The sequence below is a fragment of the Dendrobates tinctorius genome, unplaced genomic scaffold, assembly GCF_039654945.1.
Source record: "Dendrobates tinctorius isolate UK_male_01 unplaced genomic scaffold, ASM3965494v1 ptg000096l, whole genome shotgun sequence".
Taxonomy (NCBI): Eukaryota; Metazoa; Chordata; class Amphibia; order Anura; family Dendrobatidae; genus Dendrobates; species Dendrobates tinctorius.
Window position 1 is genome coordinate 1,585,100 of NW_027361764.1, and position 19,394 is coordinate 1,604,493.

At 46.2% G+C, this 19,394-nt stretch overlaps 1 protein-coding gene and 1 long non-coding RNA gene across 6 annotated transcripts in view; one reads left to right on the forward strand and one right to left on the reverse strand.

The window, feature by feature from the left end:
* Positions 1–19,394, reverse strand: part of M1AP (meiosis 1 associated protein) — a 209,922-nt gene that overhangs the window by 20,630 nt on the left and 169,898 nt on the right. The gene's annotated exons all lie outside the window — the stretch shown is intronic.
* LOC141098879 (uncharacterized) lies at positions 13,769–17,946 on the forward strand. Its single transcript, XR_012234379.1, has 2 exons — positions 13,769–14,472; positions 16,758–17,946. It is a non-coding gene; the product is annotated as an uncharacterized lncRNA (long non-coding RNA).

A 19,394-nucleotide genomic window follows, 5' to 3' on the forward strand; every position in this document is an offset into this window, starting at 1 on the left:
TGGGAAGTACAGACCAGTCTTTGGTGCACTACCAAACAGGACGTCAAAGGGAGACAAGCCTGTCTTTCTATTTGGAGTGTGTCTGACTGAAAAGAGTGCAAGAGGCAAGCACCCTACCCAGCTCTTTCCTGTGGCAGCCATGGCCTTTTGAATTTTCAGTTTAAATGTCCCATTTAGTCTTTTCACTTTCCCACTACTTTGTGGCCTATATGGTGTATGAAATGCTTGCTGTACACCCAGGGCATGCATGACTTCCCTCATTATTTCTCCCGTGAAGTGTGTACCCCTATCGCTTTCTATGGTTTCTGGGACACCATACCCCATATCAGTTCTTTCATCAGTTTGTCTGCAGTTGTTTTAGCATTTGCATATTTTACTGGATAGACTTCTGGCCAACCAGAGAAGAGATCTACACATACTATGACATTTGCATACACTCCTACCTTTGGTAGCTGTATGTAATCAATCTGCAGTCTCTGAAACGGGTAGAGAGGCCTAGGTGTCGCTTTCTTAGGGACTTTTACTGTTTTACCTGGGAATGGGGTCTCTATGATTTTCTATGGGGTTGAAATCTGGAGACTGGCTAGGCCATTCCAGGACCTTCATAGGCTTCTTACGAAGCCACTCCTTTGTTGCCCTGGCAGTGTGCTTGAGATCATTATCATGCTGAAAGACTCATCCGCATTTCATCTTCAATGCCCTTGCTGATGAAAGGAGGTTTGCACTCAAAATCTCACAATACATGGCTCCATTCATTCTTTCATGCACATGGATCAGTCGTCCTGGTCCAATTGCAGAGAAACAGCCCCAAAGAATTATGTTGCCACCCCCATGCTTCACAGTAGGTATGGTGTTCTTTGGATGCAACTCAGCATTCTGTCTCCTCCAAACAGAACGAGTTTTGTTTCTATCAAACAGTTCTACTTTGGTTTCATCAGACCATATGACATTCTCCCAATATTCTTCTGGATAATCCAAATGCCCTCTAGCAAGCTTCAGATGGGCCCGGACATGTACTGGCTTAAGCAGGGGGACACGTCTGGTACTGCAGGATCTGAGTCCCTGGTGGCGTAGTGTGTTACTGGTGGTAGCCTTTGTTACGGTGGTCCCAGCTCTATGCAGGTCATTCACTAGGTCCCCCTTCCCCCGTGTGGTTCTGGGATTTTTGCTCACGGTTCTTGTGATCCTTTTGACCCCACGGGGTGAGATCTTGCGTGTAGCCCCAGATTGAGGGAGATTATCAGTGGTCTTGTATGTCTTCGATTTTCTTATTATTGCTCCCACAGTTGATTTCATCACACCAAGCTGCTTGCCTATTGCAGATTCAGTTTTCCCAGCCAGGTGCAGGGCTACAATTTTGTTTCTGGTGTCCTTCGACAGCTCTTTGGTCTTCAGCATAGTGGAGTTTGGAGTGTGACTGTGTGAGGTTGTGGACAGGTGTCTTTTATACTGATAACAAGTTCTCACAGGTGCCATTACTATCGGCTAATGAGTGGAGGACAGAGGAGCCTCTTACAGAAGAAGTTACAGGTCTGAGAGCCAGAAATCTTGCATGTTTTTAGATGACCAAATACTTATTTTCCACCATAATTTGCAAAATAAATCTCGCCAACAAGGTGATTTTCTGGATTTGTTTTTTTCATTTTGACTCTCATAGTTGTGGTCTACCTATGATGTCAATTACAGTCTCTCTCATCTCTATAAGTGGGAGAACTTGTACAATTGGTGGCTGACTAAATACTTTTTCCCCACTATATATTAGGTTATCACATGTAAAGCGCCATGGAATAAATGGCGCTATAATAATAAATAATAATGTGCACACGGTCAGTAAATGCTGCAGGTTGGACGCTGCGTACATTCGCAGTGTCCAACCTGCAATGTCCAGCTGTTAGAGCATTGTGGATGGGATTTCAAGAAATCCCATGCCCACTATGCATGCACCGATGCCCACGACTCGCCCACAACATGTCAATTTATGTAGCGGAGATACTCAGTGTCCGCTGCGTAAATTACCTATACACTTTCATTAGATGCGGTAAAACCACATTATCTTTCTAGTCACATGCGTATTAAGTGTGGGAACGCAACTTACTACACTGTGTACTAATTTAAATAATGGTAAGTCTTGGAACACAGCCAGAAGTACATGACACATGAAGTGGAGGAAAGCACAGACAGAGGTCCACTTCTTTTTAATAAATAAAAAAAAGTAGCATGGGGTCCCCCTCTATTTGTTAACCAGCCAGAGTAAAGCAGACTACTGGGACTACTGGGAGTATTTAAGGCTGGTAAGGATATAATATCCATGAACCTTACCAGCCTGATAATACCAGGCTGCAGCAGCCTGTTTACCTTGGATGGTTAGCAAAAATAGTGGGATCCCCTCCAAAAAAAAAAGTGTAGGGTCCCCCTGCTTTTGTTAACCAGCCAAGGAAAAAGCAGCAACTGCGGCCTGGTATTCTCAGGCTGGCGAGGCCCATGGATTTTGGCCCTGAGCAGCCTAAAAATAACAGCCCGCAGCCACCCCACAATCAACACATCCAAAAATGCACCAATTGTGGCACTTTACCCAGCTCTTCTCGCTTGCCCTGTAGCGCTGTCAAGTGGGATAACATTTGTGGGGTTGATGTCACCTTTGTATTGTCCGATGACATCAAGCCCATGGCTTAGTAATGGAGAAGCATCTACAAGACACCCATCCATTACTAATACTATAGTTAGTCAATAAACACAACCAGAATAAAGTCCATTAACTGAAATAATTACACATACTCCTTTAATAGATCTTAATTAAGCCATACATACTGCATCGCCTATTCCATCATCACTCTCATCTCCTGTAAGAGAATTAAAATAAAAAAAGCAGCACTATCCTTACCTGATAGCAAAATTAACCCTGAAGTCACTAGACCTCCCACTATATCAGCACTCTGAAATATTCTGAGACAGAGCAAAAAGAGACCAATCTAATAAGGGACAAAAAAAAGGCAATTTGGCAAAGAAGAGTGGAAATTCAGCACAGCCCAGCCGGGCTGGCTGACCACACAAAAAACTGAAAAGACCAACAAGAGCAAGTGTGAACATTAGCAAAAAACAAACTTATCTTTAGCAGACTGGAACAGAGCTGAGTCCTAGACCTGAGAAACAGACTGAACCACCAGCAACAGGATAGGGCGTCGGCTGTCTTATATCCAGTCTGATACTCCAGAGATCCAATCACTATCTTCCTCACCAGGTGGCAGATCACTACCACTCAAACCAACCTCACCACCTCCCGTCACCACCAGAGGGAGAACGGAAGAGGAACTCTCAACTGGTGGAGCAGAAAATGAGCTTATAACAGTACCCCCCTTGAGGAGGGGTCACCGAACCCTCATCCATGCCACCAGGCTGATCAGGATGGGCCCGGTGAAAAGCATGAACCAATTTATTGGCATGAATATCAGAGGCAGAAACCCAAGAATTATCCTCCTGGCCATAACCCTTCCATTTGACCAAATACTGGAGTCTCCGTCTAACCAAACAAGAATCCAATATTTTCTCTACCTCATATTCCATATTGCCTTTAACCAAGACAGGGTCAGGAGGTGCCGCCACAGGAACTACTGGCTCAACAAACCTCTTCAACAGTGATTTGTGAAATACGTTATGGATTTTGAACGTAACTGGAAGAGCCAATCGAAAAGAAACAGGATTAAGAATCTCCAAAATCCCATAAGGTCCAATAAATCTTGGCTTAAATATTGGAGATGCAACCTTCACAGAATATTCTTAGACGACAACCAAGCCATATCACCCACTTTACCAATGGTCCTATGCCGGTTGGAAAAACACTGGGCCTTTTCCTGAGAGAGACAATTTATCCACCACTTGGTCCCATATCTGCTGCATTCTCACAACCAGTGTCCACACCTGGGCAGGACGAAGACTCTACTTGCCCTGAAGAGAATCGAGGATGAAACCCAAAATTACAGAAAAAGGGTGACATCAAGGTGCCAGAACTAGCTCTATTGTTCAGCGCAAATTCGGCCAAGGGCAAAAATGAGACCCAATCATCTTGATCAGCAGATATAAAACATCTTAAATAAGACTCCAAGGTCTGGTTTGTTCTCTCAGTCTCCCCATTGGTCTGGGGATGAAACGCGGAGAAGGATAACTGAATTCCCAGATTGGAACAAAAGGCTTTCCAAAATCTGGAAACAAACTGGACCCCTCTCTCGGACACAATGTTCTCAGGAATCCCGTGTAACCGAACCACCTGTTGAAAAAACAAGGGTACCAACTCAGCGGAAGATGGCAACTTTGGGAGTGGTACAAGATGGACCATCTTCGAAAATCTATCACAAATTACCCAGATAACAGTCATTCTCTGAGAGACCGGAAGATCAGAAATAAAATCCATTGAGATATGGGTCCATGGCCTCTTGGGCATCGGCAGGGGCATCAGCAACCCACTAGAACGAGAACAGGGTTTAGACCGAGAACAAGTCCCACAGGAATGTACAAAATTCCTGACATCACGAGATAAGGCAGGCCACCAAAACGACCGACTCACCAAATCTCTGGTACCAAAAATACCTGGATGACCAGCCAATGCAGAGCAATGGACTTCAGACATCACTCTCTTTCTCCACTGGTCAGGAACATACAATCTTCCCATAGGGCAACGCTCAGGTTTATCCTCCTGAAATTCCTCCAGGGCGCGTCTCAAATCGGGCGAAATGGCAGAAAGAACTACCCCCTCACCTAGGATAGTAGTAGGCTCGGTCACATTAAGAGAATCGGCAAATAAACTCCTAGAAAGGGCGTCTGCCTTAACATTCTTAGTGCCCGGAAGAAAAGAGACCACAAAATTAAAACGCGTGAAAAACAACGCCCATCTAGCCTGTCTAGGATTCAAGCGTTTAGCCGATTCCAGATAAGTCAGATTCTTGTAATCGGTGAGGACCACAAATTGATGTCTAGCCCCCTCCAACCAATGTCTCCACTCCTCAAATGCCCATTTCATGGCCAACAATTCCCGATTCCCTACGTCATAGTTGCGTTCAGATGGGGAGAACTTTCGAGAAAAGAAGGCACAGGGATTCATCTTAGAAGTCACAGGGTCTTTTTGGGACAAAACAGCTCCTGCACCAATCTCAGAAGCGTCTACCTCCACTTGAAATGGAAGTGAGACATCAGGTTGCCGTAAAACTGGAGCTGAAGTAAACCTCCGCTTAAGCTCCTGAAATGCTGAGACAGCCTCAGGAGACCAATTCAGCACATCAGCTCCCTTCTTGATCAGATCAGTCAGTGGTTTGACAATACTAGAAAAATTACCTATAAATTTACAATAGAAATTAGCAAAACCCAAAAACTTCTGAAGAGCCTTCAAAGAAGCAGGCTGAACCCAATCATAAATGGCCTGTACCTTGGCCGGGTCCATTTCAATAGTCGATGGAGACAAGATAAATCCCAAAAATGAAATCCTCTGCACACCAAAGAGACATTTCGATCCCTTAACAAACAGGGAATTCTCCCTCAAAATCCGGAACACAGTCCGGACATGTTCCACATGGGAATCCCAATCATTAGAAAAGATCAAAATATCATCCAGATAGATAATCAAAAACTTATCCACGAAGTCTCGGAAAATATTCATAAAGGACTGGAAGACAGAAGGGGCATTGGAGAGCCCAAAAGGCATCACCAGGTACTCAAAATGTCCCTCCGGAGTATTAAACGCCGTCTTCCATTCATCCCCGTGCTTGATGCGAATAAGATTATATGCTCCCTGAGTTCAAGCTTAGTAAACCAGCAGGCAATCTTAACTCTGGAGAATAAATCAGACATCAGAGGTAACGGGTACTGATATTTAACCGTCATCTTGTTAAGGGAACGATAATCAATACACGGTCTTAATGAACCATCTTTCTTGGCCACAAAAAAACCCCCAGCACCTAAAGGTGACGAGGATGGTCTAATATAACCCTTCTCCAACGACTCATTAATATAGGATCGCATAGCATCATGTTCGGGTACAGATAAGTTAAAAAGCCGACCCTCGGGAAATTTACACCCAGGCACCAACTCAATTGCACAGTCATAACTCCTATGAGGGGGCAAAGATGCAGACTTACTCTCACTAAACACATCAGAGAAATCAGCAAGATAATCAGGAACATCATGAGACTGAGGAGAGGTGGAGAAAACAGGAGCGTCCCTAAGAACACACTGACAACCCCAACTCACCAAAGACACAGATTTCCAATCCAAAACTGGGTTATGAGTTTGCAACCAGGGGAACCCTAGAACAATAGTGTCATGCAAATTATGCAGCACCAAAAATTTACAATTTTCCTGGTGGTCAGGGGCAACTCGCATTATCACGTGGGTCCAAAACTGAGGTTTATTCTCTGCCAACGGAGTGGCATCAATACCCCTCAAAGGAATAGGTGCCTGCAGAGGTGTAATGGACAAACCACAATGTTTAGCAAAGTCCAAATCCATCAGATTCAGAGCTGCTCCTGAATCCACAAAAGCCTTTAAGGAAAATGTGGACAAGGAGCATAACAGAGTAATTGCCAAAAGGAACTTAGGTTGTATACTGCCCACAGCAAATGTGTGTGCAAAACGTTTCTCTCGTTTAGGGCAGACAGAAATAGTATGAGAGGAGTCTCCACAGAAAAAACACAGCTTATTATGCCTTCTAAACTCCCGATGTTGCGCCCTAGATAAAACCCCATCACATTGCATAGGTTCAGACATTTGTTCAAAAGGTGGCAGCGCCTCCCGTGTAGTTTTACGTTCACGTATACGCCGATCAACTTGAATGGCTAATGACATAGAGCCATCCAGACCAGAGGGAACAGGAAACCCCACCATAACATCTTTTACGGTCTCTGATAAACCTTTCCGAAAGAGGGCTGCCAATGCACTATCATTCCATGTAGTAAGGACCGCCCACTTTTGGAATTTTTGACAATATAACTGCAGGATCCTGACCCTGGTTTAATGCCAACAGGGTTCTCTCAGCTTGATCAACGGAATTAGGTTCATCATACAACAACCCCAAGGCCTGAAAAAATGCATCCACATTAGTCAGAATAGGATTTTCAGGTGTCAGAGAAAACGCCCAATCCTGGGGATCGCCGCGCAGCAAGTAGATGACAATTTTAACCTGCTGCGCAGAGCTTCCCGATGAGTTAGGCTTCAAGGCAAGAAATAATTTACAATTATTCTTAAAATTCAAAAATTTAGACCGATCCCCAGAAAACACATCAGGAGTGGGGATTTTGGGTTCAACAGCATGTGATTGAGCGAGATAAGCGGAAATTCCCTGCACTTCAGCAGCGAGCTGCTCCACATGATCAGACAATTGATTAATCTCCATTAAGGAAAAAATCCTCCTACGGCCCCGGAAAAAATGCATAAAAAACAAAAATTCTGACACTTTTTTTTCTTCTCCTGCTTTTGAGTACCCTAGAATCTGCGGTATAGCTCGTGATTCTGTTATGAATGGGTAGCCGAGGAGGATATAAAAAACAACACAAGCTAAGTCTCAGAAAACCAAAGAGGTTGGTAACTATGCAGACTGCAGACCGTTGATCCTAACACGCAACTAACAGCAGGCGTTGAGCGTTCCTACGGTGGTCCTAGATGCCTCGTCACAACCGAAGAAACTAAATAAGCCTAAAGCAGGAAAAGGGGAAAACTAACTGCCCCAGAGCAGACCCCAAAGGAGAGACAGCCCCCCACATGTACTGATGGTGAAAAAAGATGAAAACACAAAGGCAGGAAAAATAGGCTGAGCAAACGATGGGGCCAGACTAACTAGAAAGGACAGGAAAGACACTGTCTGCAGTCTGCCAAAAAACCTTACAAAATGTCCAACACAACTGATAGCAAAATTAACCCTGAAGTCACTAGACTTCTCCCACTATATCAGCACTCTGAAATATTCTGAGACAGAGCAAAAAGAGGCCAATCTAATAAGGGACAAAAAAAAGGCAATTTGGCAAATAAGAGTGGAAATTCAGCACAGCCCAGCCAGGCTGGCTGACCACACAAAAAACTGAAAAGACCAACAAGAGCAAGTGTGAACATCAGCAAAAAACAAACTTATCTCTAGAAGACTGGAACAGAGCTGAGTCCTAGACCTGAGAAACCGACTGAATCACCAGCAACAGGATAGGGCGTCGGCTGTCTTATATCCAGTCTGATACTCCAGAGATCCAATCACTATCTTCCTCACCAGGTGGCAGATCACTACCACTCAAACCAACCTCACCACATCCCGTCACCACCAGAGGGAGAACGGAAGAGGAACTCAACTGGTGGAGCAGAAAATGAGCTCATAACAGGTGAGTTTGACTTCTAAGATCTTTGAACAAATTATTAAACAACATGTATGTCAGTACCTGGATAAGAATGAAGTGATTAACCAGAGTCAGCATGGGTTTGTAACTAATAAGTCATGTCAGACTAACTTAATTTCCTTCTATGACGGAATCACTGATTGGGTGGATCAAGGAAATGCTGTAGATATAGTATATCTTGACTTCAGCAAAGCATTTGACAAAGTATCTCATACAATCCTTATTGAAAAAATGACTAGATATGGAATGGACAAGGCAACTGTTAGGTGGATTCATAACTGGCTTAGTGATCGGACCCAAAGAGTGGTCGTAAATGGCTGCACATACAGTTGGAAGAATGTCACAAGTGGGGTACCACAGGGCTCTGTCCTGGGCCCTGTATTGTTCAACATCTTTATCAATGATTTAGATGAAGGAATTGAGGGTAAACTGATTAAATTTGCTGATGACACAAAGCTAGGAGGGATAGCTAATACTAGAGGAGAGAGGATTCAAAAAGATATAAATAAACTGGAGCAGTGGGCAGCAACTAACAGAATGGTTTTTAGCAGGGAAAAATGCAAAGTACTACATCTGGGCAATAAAAATGAAAAAAGCATATACAGACTGGGAGGAATAGGGCTAAGCAACAGCACATGTGAAAAAGACTTGGGTATACTAATAGATCACAGACTGAATATGAGTCAACAGTGTGATGCAGCAGCAAAAAAGGCAAATGCAATTCTAGGATGTATTAACAGAAGCATACAGTCTAGATCACGTGAAGTAATTATTGCCCTCTACTCCTCTTTGGTCAGACCTCATCTGGAATACTGTGTCCAGTTTTGGACGCCACATTTAAAAAAAAGACATGAACAAACTGGAGAAAGTTCTGAAAAGAGCGACCAGAATGGTGACCGGTCTGCAAACCCTGTCTTATGAGGAAAGGTTGTATGATTTGGGAATGTTTAGCTTGCAAAAGAGAAGACTGAGAGGAGACTTAATAGCTGTCTACAAATATCTAAAGGGCTGTCACATTGTAGAAGGATCAACTTTATTCTCATTTGCACAAGGGAAGACTAGAAGTAATGGGATGAAACTGAATGGGAGGAGACACAGATATTAGAAAAAACTTTTTGACAGAGTGATCAATGAGTGTAGCAGGCTGCCACGAGAAGTGGTGAGTTCTCCTTCAATGGAAGTTTTCAGAGGCTGGACAGACATCTGTGTGGGATGATTTAGTGAATCCTGCTTTGAGCAGGGGGCTGGACCAGATGGCCCAGGAGGTCCCTTCCAACTCTATGATTCTATGATATCTGTATGGTCACGGTGTAAACAAGAAACACAATATACTCAATATATGGTAATGTTATACAGATAGTTATATAGGGGATCGATGCAGGCGCTAGCAATAATGGTCTGAAGGCACTGAAATATCTATCTAGGAGCCCAAAATAGGGATATAGGAATGTCAGTGTCTAAAAGGCTCAATACATAATATGGTATGTACGGGCCTATATGTATCCCACAATATATATCATAAAGGTCTATTATTATTATTATTATAGCCCCATTTATTCCATGGCACTTTACATGTGAGGAGGGGTATACATAATACATACAAGTACAGTAATCTTAAAGTCACAACTGGTCCAGGAGGAGAGATGACCCTGCCCACGAGGGCTCACAATCTACAAGGGATGGGTGAGGATACAGTAGGCGAGGGTAGAGCTGGTCATGCAGCAGTTTGGTGGTTACTGCATGTTGTAGGCTTGTCAGAAGAGGTAGGTCTTCAGGTTCTTTTTGAAGGTTTCCATGGTAGGCGAGAGTCTGATATGTTGTGGTAGAGTTCCAGAGTAGGGGGGATGCGTGGGAGAAATCTTGTATGCGACTGTGGGAAGAGGAGATAAGAGTACAGAACGAGGTATGGAGGTTGTGGATGGCGTTATGTCATGGTTAGGGTTTTGAACTGGAGTCTTTGGACAATGGGGAGAGGCTGGGAAATTGCGGGGGGGACAGGTAGATTAGTCGAGAAGCAGTTAAGAATAGATTGGAGGTGTGCGAGAGTGTGAGAAAGGAGGCCACAGAGCAGGAGGTTGCAGTAGTCCAGGCGGGAGAAGCTGAGGGCATGGACTAGGGTTTTTGCAGATTCTTGGTTGAGGAATGTATAGATCCGTGAAATGTTTTTGATTTGAAGTCGGCAGGAAGTGGAAAGTGCTTGGATATGTGGTTTGAAAGAGATCAGAGTCAAGAATAACCCCGAGGCAGCGAGCTTGTGGGACTGGGGAGAGTGGGCAGCCTCTTACTTTAATGGATAGGTCCGTTGGGGGGGTCGCGTGAGATGGGGGAAAGATGATGAATTCTGTTTTGTCCATATTAAGTTTTATAAATCTAGCAGAGAAGGAAGAAATAGCAGACAGACATTGTGGGATTCTATTTAGTAGGGAGGTGATATCTGGTCCAGAGATGTAGATCTGTGTCGTCAGCATAGAGGTGATGCTGAAAAACATGAGATTCTATGAGCTGTCCGAGGCCGAAGGAGTATATGGAGAAGAGCAGGGGCCCTAGGACTGAGCCTTGTGGGACTCCAACAGATAGGGGGCGAGGTGAGGAGGTGGTGTGTGAGTGGGAGACGCTCAATGTCCGGTCTGTTAGGTATGACGTGATCCAAGATAGGGCAAAACCAGTTATGCCAAGAGATGAGAGGGTCTGTAATAGTAGGGAATGGTCCACAGTGTGAGACAGAGGATAGTTCCAGGAGGACAGAGTAGTGTCGATTGGCCTTGGCGGTTAATAGGTCATTGGTGACCTTAGTTAGGGCAGTTTCAGTGGAGGGGTGCAGCCGGAAGCCAGACTGTAATCGGTCAAAGAGGGAGCAAGAGAGGTGGGTGGACAGTTCAAGATGGACGTGTTCTTCCAGTAGTTTTGAGGCATAGGGGAGAAGTGATATAAGGCGATAGCTAGATACAGAGGAAGGATCAAGAGAGTGCTTTTAGAGGATAGATGTGATTGAGGCATGTTTAAAGCTTGAGGGGAAAACACCAGTTGTTAGTGATAGGTTGAAGAGATGGGTTAGGGTTGGGATGAAGATTGTGGTGAGGTTTGGGATGAAGTGGGATGGGATTGGGTCAAGTGCACAGGTAGTGAGATGTGATCTTGAGAGTAGAGTGGAGAGTCGATCTTCTGTAATGGTGGAGAAGTTAGTTTTGGAGGAGGAGGGCAGGGCAGTTAGGAGGAAGGACTCTGGGTGTTGTTGACCAAAACTGTTATCAATCTTCTCCTTGAAAAATGAGGCAAAGTCTTCACCGGACATGAGTGGAGAGGGAGGAGGTGCTGGGAAACAGTTGGAGAGAGTTGAAGGTGTTGAATAGCTGTTTATGGTTGAGACAGGGAGGATATGAGAGATGAGAAGTAGGTTTGTTTTGCTGCAGGAAGTGTGGCCTTAAAAGTAGTAAATGGCTGTTTGAATGCGGTGAAATGCTCGTTGGAGTGGGATCTTTTCCATTTCCGCTCAACAGCCCTGGAAGCCCGCCTCAGTTCTTTGGTCAGACTGGTGTGCCAGGGCTGTCTGATTTTGCGAGCTTTGATATGTGTGAGAGGGGCAACTGATTCCTAAGCTACAGCTATTGTGGTGTTATATAGAGCGGCAGCGGCATCCACATTGTGCAGGGAACTTATGTCTGTAAAAGGGAGAAGGGATTCAGACAGTGAATGGAGATGGGGGTTGTCATGATTTGTAGTCTTGCCCTGTCCTGTATTTTGTATAATATGTCATTTAACTTTCCTCTGGTTCATTTGCTGTAAATTAACCATGTCTCCTTCCCACAATACTTTGCAATGTCTTGTGATGTACCTGGACCATAATCTAATTTAGGCTTGTGTCAACAGCTAGTGGAACTTTGGCTATTGTTTTCCTAAGCAGAAGATAACCTACAATACACATCCTGTAGACTAAGTGGAGCCCTTACATTTCTAGAATCTTCTGATGGACCAAACCATTGAATAGTAGGTGTGACCCCTACCCCCCTTCAGATGGACTGATCCCAGGAGCCCTGACAATACATTCTTGCTTTAAGATCAGATGTGAGTTGGATGCTAAAAGAGAAGGACGAGGCTGTCTGAGGAAGCTTCGGCCTCTGTGTGATCGTGGTGGATTTCTGGGACTCTTAAAGGACTATGGTTTTGTGATCTGGCACAAGGATTGTCGGGAGGTGCCCCCGAATCAGTTTCCTGTGGACTTATTTTGGGACTCTGCAAATTACCTTCGTGTTGTTCCTGTTTTTTGGTCAATAAATCTGTTGGATTATTCCCAGGCCTGTTGTCCCTCCTTGCTCTGGAGAATACTCCCGTCACAAACTGGTTGGCAGCGCTGGGATCAGAGCAGAAGGAATGGAGGACAACGGCCCATCAACATCTGGAACCAGCACCGCAGAGTACAAGAACTGGACTGCGGTGAACCTACAAACAAAGGCCTGTGAACTGGGAGTCAGCTACAAGGGACTCTCCAAGGAGCAGCTGATTGAGGCTTTGGAAGCAGTTCACCTGCAAGATGATGCTGAGGAAGGATCCTCACAGCAAAGAGAGGAAAGGCGGCAGTCGGAGGTAAATACCCAAAAAAGTCAGTGGGTTGTGTGGTACGAGGAGGAGATGGCCTTGCTGGGAGAAGAGGCTACCATAGAAGATAAGAGGGAGGTCATGCGCACAGCCAAGGAGAGGCAGCGCAGGATGGAGGAGAGGGCAATGCTGGAGAGGGAGATCACTTTGGAGGCAGCGAGAAGCTCCAGACAGACTGTACCCACAGCATCCCCCATGAGGGAACTCCCCAGAGTGTCCCGCAAAGACTTCAAGCCGTTTAATGAGGCTTCCGGTGACATTGAGGGCTTCTTCCTGGACTTTGAGCATCAGTGTCGATTAATGGAAGTCCCGGAAAGGGAGCGCGTCCGACATCTTGTGGGGCTCTTAGAGGGTGGAGCTGCCGCAGCCTATAGAGCTATGGACCCTCGGTTGAACTGTGAGTATGCGGAGATTAAACAGACTATTCTAGAACATTATGCTGTGACCCCAGACACTTACAGGACTCAGTTCCGTACTTTAGCCTGTGATGAGGAAGTGTCCTTCAAGATGTATGCTCACAAACTCAAACATAATGTCATCGCTGGCTGGAGGCAGAGGAGGCCATAACCTGGGAAACGTTCCTGCAGGTCATCCTAAAAGAGCAGTTTTATTTTAAGTGCCCCGCTGAGATCTGGGAATGGGTGCGAGAAAGGAGACCAGCAACAGTGGAGGAAGCTGCAGCTCTAGCTGATGAGGCTCTCACCATCAAGTCTCAGTGGAAAAAATTACTACTCAGGGAGAAAAACACTACCAGCCCCCCAACGCTGGCGGCCCCTGGTCCTTCTGCCTCCAATATTCACCATCCACTAGACCATCAACTCATGGTGACCTTCGTGTGACTGTGCCTCGCATTACTCCTGCTCCACCTTTGGGACTACGACGTGGAGGAAGAATCCCAGAACGCAGATGCTATGGATGTGGGCAGCCCGGGCATATGCAATTCCAATGTCCAGGTGTACGGAGGCAGAACACCTACAGACCGCCTTTGCCTGTTCATTATCTACAGACCCCCTCACCTGGAGAAGAGATGGATTCAGTGCCTGATGACTTGCCAAGTGACTCTGATATCCTGGCTTCCCTACCAGGAGTCTATGGGGTGCGAGCCCCAGCCACCTGTTCTTCTGATCTTCAGCACAAACATCTACAGGAGGTCGTGCTGGATGGTCAAAAAGTTGTTGGCTTCCGTGACACTGGGGCTTTTCTCACCATAGCCGATCCCCGAGTAATTCAACCAGAAGCAATTCAAAAGGGACCAGGAATTGCCATTGAATTGGCTGGAGGTACCCAGAGATATATTCCAAGAGCGAGTGTGACCCTGGATTATGGCTTTGGGGCCAAACAATGCATGGTCGGTGTGATGAGCAGCCTCCCTGCAGACGTTCTTCTAGGAAATGATGTGGGGAATCTTCATTGCCACTTTGTCGGTGCGGTAACCCGAAGTCAAGCCAAGAGAGCAGCAAATGTGGACGTGTACAACCCTTCCATGGAAATGAGGCCACCAGAACCGCCGTCACAGCCGGTGAGTGATTCTTCTTGTGGGGATAATATGAATGTTACCTGGGATAAAGTTCAGTTTAGACAAGAAGTGGAGACTGACCCCACCCTAGCTAGTTTAAGAGCTCGAGCTGAAATAGGGCAGCTAGGGGAGAATGGAGAAAGAATTATCAGAGAAAATGGACTTCTGTATCGGGTTACCAATGCCGACTCCCTAGATAAGCCCTGGACTTATAGCAAACAGCTGATTGTTCCTCAGAAATACAGAATTCCCCTATTACACCTTGCTCATGATATTCCTACTGCTGGCCATCAAGGCAAAACCCGCACCGAGAGGAGATTGACTCAATCTTTCTATTGGCCTGGGATTTCCCAAGCAGTGGCGAATTTCTGCCGAACTTGCGACATATGTCAGCGTAGAGGGCGACCCGGAGATCACCCAAAGGCACCCCTGCAACCGCTCCCTATAATAGAAGAACCCTTTCAAAGAGTAGCTGTTGATATCATTGGACCTCTGGCTAAACCAAGTAAATCTGGAAAGCAGTACATTCTCACTGTTGTGGACTATGCCACCCGATATCCAGAAGCGGTGGCCTTGTCAAGTATTTCTGCAGCCAAGGTGGCCGAGGCCCTGGTTACCATTTTCACCAGAGTAGGATTTCCCAGTGAGATCTTGTCGGACCAAGGCTCCCAGTTCATGTCAGAGCTGGTCCAGTGTCTGTGGCGCACCTGTGGAGTACGAGCGATCCGCACGACCCCGTATCATCCCCAAATAAATGGACTTTGTGAACGATTTAATGGCACTCTGAAGAATATGCTGAGGGCCTTCACTGACAGAGATTCAAACTGGGAGAAGTACCTACCCCATCTCTTGTTTGCCTATCGGGAAGTTCCCCAGGAGTCCACTGGGTTCTCCCCCTTTGAACTACTCTATGGAAGAAAGGTCCGAGGACCCTTAACCCTGCTCAAGGAATACTGGGAGGGGCAAGTTGAAGATACAGGGGCCCCTGTTGTCCCTTATGTCCTAAAGCTGCGAGAAACCCTGGCCCAACTTGCTAGTTTTGCCCAGAGTCATGTGCGGATGGCTCAAACCAGACAGAAGACATGGTATGACCATAAAGCACGCTACCGGGAGTTTGTAGAAGGACAACAGGTCTTAATGATTGTTCCCCATCGGCAGAATAAACTGCAGACAACATGGGAGGGTCCCTTCCGGGTTCTCAGAAAACTGAATGACACCAATTACCTTCTTGCTTTAGATGATCAGGGGCTAAGACAAAAGACTGTCCCTGTGAATATGATTAAGGAGTACCATGACCGGACCCTTCCAATGATAGCAAGCTGTCGGCTAGCTTCAGAGGACGGTCAAGAGGATGAGGACTCCCTACCTGATCTCGTGGAAGCAGCGAGAGCCCCATCCACTGTGGAACAGGTTCCTCTGGGAGATCACCTGGATTCCTTACAGAAAAACCAGATGCTGGGAGTGCTTCAACAGAGACGTGCTGCTTTCTCATCCCAACCAGGTCAAACCACCGTCACCCAACATCATGTGGACACTCAGGGCATCCGTCCCATACAACAGGCTCCTTACCGGGTACCTGAATCAGTTCGAAACACCATGCAGCACGAACTGGAGGAGATGCTACAGCTTGGGGTAATCCAGGCCTCCCATAGCCCTTGGGCCTCTCCTGTGGTGTTAGTACCCAAGAAGGATGGGAGTACTCGATTTTGTGTGGACTATCGACGACTAAACGACCATACCGTCAGTGATCCTTACCCAATGCCTCGTATTGACGAACTTCTAGACCGACTGGCTGGATCCCGATATGTCACTATCTTTGATCTCAGTAAGGGATACTGGCAAATCCCTCTGACGGAGGGGAGAGAACAGACTGCTTTTATAACCCCCTTTGGTCTGTATGAATTCCTAAATATGCCCTTTGGAATGAAGAATGCCCCGGCCACCTTCCAGAGAATGGTGGACCAGATCCTCCGGGGATGTGGTGACTTTGCTTGTGCCTACTTGGATGATATCGCCATCTTCAGCCAGACGTGGGAGGAACATCTGAACCAAGTAGCCGTTATTCTTGACCTGCTTCTTGCAGCAGGCCTAACCATTCGACCAGATAAATGCCAATTGGGGATGGGTGAAGTCCAGTACCTAGGGCATAGAGTAGGAGGAGGGAAGCTCCGTCCCGAACCTGCCAAAATCCAGGCTATTAGAGACTGGCCTGTACCCCAAACTAAGAAACAAGTTATGGCTTTTTTGGGCACTGCCAGTTATTACCGAAAATTTGTTTCTCATTTCAGCACTGTGGCCAAGCCTCTTACCGACCTGACCAAGAAAACGATGCCCCGGCTGGTGATCTGGACTCCAGCCTGTGATGAGGCTTTTAACCAGCTGAAGGACGCTCTGGTCTGTGACCCTGTTCTGGCTGCTCCAGACTACAAGAGGAGATTCATTGTGCAGACGGACGCCTCTGCTTATGGACTGGGAGCTGTCCTCAGCCAGGTGAATGCAGCTGGGGACGAGCACCCCATTGCCTACCTCAGCCGGAAACTGCTGGACCGAGAAGTGGCCTATGCAACTGTTGAAAAAGAATGTCTGGCTGTAGTGTGGGCCCTTAGGAAACTAAGGCCGTATCTGTATGGACGAGAATTCACTGTCATTACTGATCACAATCCCCTCACCTGGCTGAACAGAGTCTCTGGGGACAATGGACGCTTACTACGATGGAGCCTGGCACTGCAGCCCTATAACTTTACCATACAGTATAGAAGAGGCAGCCAACACCAAAATGCAGATGGACTGTCCAGGCAAGAGGAGCCCTGAGTCCTGTCAGCCATGCCTGTGTGTACTTAACCAGTGACCTGTAGAGGTCCCTAGTACGTACACAAATTGGGAGGGGAAGGGATTGTCATGATTTGTAGTCTTGCCCTGTCCTGTATTTTGTATAATATGTCATTTAACTTTCCTCTGGTTCATTTGCTGTAAATTAACCATGTCTCCTTCCCCCAATACTTTGCAATGTCTTGTGATGTACCTGGACCATAATCTAATTTAGGCTTGTGTCAACAGCTAGTGGAACTTTGGCTATTGTTTTCCTAAGCAGAAGATAACCTACAATACACATCCTGTAGACTAAGTGGAGCCCTTACATTTCTAGAATCTTCTGATGGACCAAACCATTGAATAGTAGGTGTGACCCCTACCCCCCTTCAGATGGACTGATCCCAGGAGCCCTGACAATACATTCTTGCTTTAAGATCAGATGTGAGTTGGATGCTAAAACAGAAGGACGAGGCTGTCTGAGGAAGCTTCGGCCTCTGTGTGATCGTGGTGGATTTCTGGGACTCTTAAAGGACTATGGTTTTGTGATCTGGCACAAGGATTGTCGGGAGGTGCCCCCGAATCAGTTTCCTGTGGACTTATTTTGGGACTCTGCAAATTACCTTCGTGTTGTTCCTGTTTTTTGGTCAATAAATCTGTTGGATTATTCCCAGGCCTGTTGTCCCTCCTTGCTCTGGAGAATACTCCCGTCACAGGGGTGTTTAAGATTTCTGTGATGGTGTGCAAGTTTGTGGGGTGAGGATTGTGGACCTGGAGAGGAGAGGGAAGAGAATGTAAGTAGGCTGTGGTCAGAAAGAGGAAGAGGTGAGTTAGAGGCTGGTGAAGATGAGGTCCAGTGTGTGGCCATCTTTGTGAGTGGCTGCAGAAGACCACTGATTGAGACCGAAGGAGGAAGTGAGAGATAGAAGTTTAGTGGCAGCTGAGAGGGAAGTGTCAATGCGGATGTAGAAGTCACCTGTGATGATAGTGGGGATGTCTGCAGAAAGAAAATGAATTAAAAAAAGAAAATGAAGTAGCCAGGTGGTGAAGTGGTCAAAGAAGGTGGTGGCTTGCCCTGGGGGGGGCGGTAAATGACAGCTAGTTGGAGGTTGGAGTGGGAGTAGATGCTCACAGCGCGCACCACAAATGAAGAGAGGGTAACGGAGGGTGGCAGTGGGATTGGAGTGAAGAAGCAGTTATCTGATCGGAGAAAACCAACTACTCCGCCATGCCTGCTGCTGGGGCGGGGTGTGTGGGAAAGGTGGAATCCACCATACGAGAGTGTAGCAGGAGAGGCTGTGTCAGAGGGAGTGAGCCAGCTTTCGGTGGTGGCGAGGAAGGAAAGTTTATTAGTAATGAAAATATCATGGATGTAGGAAAGTTTGTTGCAGAGAGAGTGAGCGTTCCATAGAGCTCCTGTTAGTGGGACTGGGGAAGCGGGGGGCTGGGCGAATGGTTATAAGGTTAGAGAGGTTACGGAAATTTGTGATAGAGCACGCGTGGATGTGAGGTAGAAATGACTGTGGGGATGTGGTGAGGGGGACCAGGATTTGGAGCAATATCACTGGCAGCGAGGAGGAGCAGAGACAGTGATAGCAGGGGTGAGCAGGAGAGGGCATGAGGGGGCTGTCTGTGTTTGGAGACAGAGGATTGTATGTTGAGGAACAGTACTGAGGAGGAGGTGAGAAGGATAGGGAGGATTGAGGAAGAGATGAATAGTTCCTTACTAGGTGTAGGGATTAGCAGAAAGTGAAGGATTACAGAGGTGACAGTGAAAACAAACAGAAACATTGTTTATAGTGACTGTATCCAGTTACCTTCAGTTCCCTTCTGGTTTAATTCTGAATCTTCACAATTGTATGATACACACTTCTAGGATACAGGCTGTGGACTGACGTCTTGTACAGCACATTCAGAGCAGTATAATACATATTAGGAACTCAATAAGAAAAGAACATCAATAATGCCATAAAAACGATATACCCTCAGAGACTGGTGCCAGTAAGGCCAAAAGATAATATCTAACTCAAGCATTCAAAAATGATTCCTAGGAGACCCTACAAAATAAAGTGCATCATATCATCCATCACTAATGTCCCCCGTAGAGACGTATTACC